Here is a 2,203-nt window from a genome sequence, read left to right on the forward strand (position 1 = left end):
AATTGCTGAGAATTAAAGTTAACAGACTAAAATTAAATTGATCAATCAAAAGAAAAGAAAAATGTTAAATCTAGTTATCCTCCAACTTAATCATTGTCAATGCAAAATCAATTCCCGGCAACAGCGCCATAAACTTGATGCAGAAAAACTTGTCTCTCAACAAGTTTTCCTCGGCAAGTATACCGAATTGTCGTCAAGTAAAAACTCACAATAGAGTGAGGTCGAATCCCACATGGATTGATTGGTTGATCAACTTTAATTAGAGGAGTGTTCTAGTTGAACTAAGCAAAATTTGATTAAGAATTGCAGAAAATTAAATGGTAGGAAACGTAAATAGCAAGGAATGTAAATAACAGAATTTAAATTGCTCAATTAAAATGGTAGAAAGTAATTTGCAGAAAGATAAATGGGAATGGGGTGATTGAGCATAAATGTAAACAGCAGAAAATTAAAGAAAGGGAAAGATCAGAATGGGGAGGTTCATTGGGCTTAGGAGTTATTGCATTCACTGGATCAAGTTCATCCTCGTCTCTTCCTCAATCAATGCATTCACTGATTTTCTTGACAATCTTAGGTGATTGGATCCCAATGTCTTGGCAATCCAATCTCTCTAAGCTTGAACAATTACCCAATGTCATCATCTAATTGCTCATGGGAAGAGATAAAGTTTGGTCACTGATTATACCATACACTTTCATAGATCAAAGTATTGGTAGGATTACATGTCACTATATCCATCCAACCCCCAACCTAATCCGATGTGAGAAAGCATTTCAAGCATGATTTCCTCATTCCTCTCTCAAGGTTCAGAGAAAATCCAAGTATGAGCAATTTCTCTCTCAAGACAATTACTCAATAGGATGAAGATCGAAAGCTTTCAAGTAAAATCAAGAGAAAAGAAAGAGGAAGGAAGATGAAAACTATTATTGATCCATTGAATTACAACAGAGCTCCCTAACCCAATGAAGAGGGGCTTAGTTGTTCATAGCTCAATTCCAACGGAAAATGAAAAGAGAAAGAAAGTACATGAACAAGAAAGAAAAGTACTGAAAAAAAGTAATTCAGGGTTTCCCCTTTCAGTTTCCCAAAGTTCCAACAATCAAAAGTTCCCAAAAAAAGGTAAAAAGTCCCTGACTAACATCAATTTTATCTATTTATACACTTTCTTCATTCAGTCTTGAAGTCTTTGGATGTGGGCTTTGGCCTCTTGTTGAAGCTAGTTGGGAGTGGCCTTTAGTAACGTTGATGAGGACGTTTGCAAATTAACGTTCATACTCTGCATGGGTGCCATTTGGTATTGAAGTTAGAATTGGCGTTGGAGTTCACGTTGGGGTTCAACGTTTGAGCAAGAACGTTGGGTCAAACTTTCCAAGATAGTGCTGGAGCATTTGCCATTAAGTTTGACCCAACGTTGGACTCAACGTTGGACCCAACGTTGGTACATCAACGTTTTCTTGCCCACGCGTGCGCGTCGCCTACATGTATGCGTCACCACAGCGTTTTGCACGTGTGCATCGCTCATGCGTATGCGGAGCTAGCTAAAATACTCGCCCACGCGTACGCGTCGCCCTCGCGTACGCGTCACTGCACATTTTTCCAACTCTAAAAACTTGAAAATCATCGAGCACTTTGGAGGTAACGTTGGATCACCAACGTTCCCTCCAACGTTGGCACCTCTTCCCCTCAACGTTGCCAGCAACGTTGGACCACCAACTTTGGCTCCAGCGTTGCACCATGAGTTTAGTAGTTTGAGGCATAGTTGGATGCCAACTTTGGCTCCAACTATGCACCTTGAATTAAGTAGTTTGAGGCATAGTTGGGGGCCAACTTTGGCTCCAACTATGCACCTTGAATTCCTCATGGCCAACGTTTGAGGTCCAACTTTGGCTCAAACGTTGCCTTCTGTTCTTTGCCTTAGCCATGTTTGAAGCAAATTTGGAGGCCAACTTTGGCTCAAACTATGGCTTCTTGATTATAGACGTTTGAGGAAAAGTTGGAGGCCAACTTTGGCTTCAACTTTGCACCTGTTGAGCATGGACATTTGAGGTAAAGTTGGAGGCCAACTTTGGCTCCAATGTTAGCCTCTCCTCCTCTTCATCAACGTTGCCAATTTCATGCTCCACTATAAACTATTATACATGGTTGGAAAGCTCTGAATGTCAGATTTCTAACCCAACTAAAAGCACCTCAATTGGATATCTGT

This window comes from Arachis ipaensis, chromosome B5, assembly GCF_059453495.1.
Source record: "Arachis ipaensis isolate K30076 ecotype BB chromosome B5, ASM5945349v1, whole genome shotgun sequence".
NCBI classification, from domain to species: domain Eukaryota; kingdom Viridiplantae; phylum Streptophyta; class Magnoliopsida; order Fabales; family Fabaceae; genus Arachis; species Arachis ipaensis.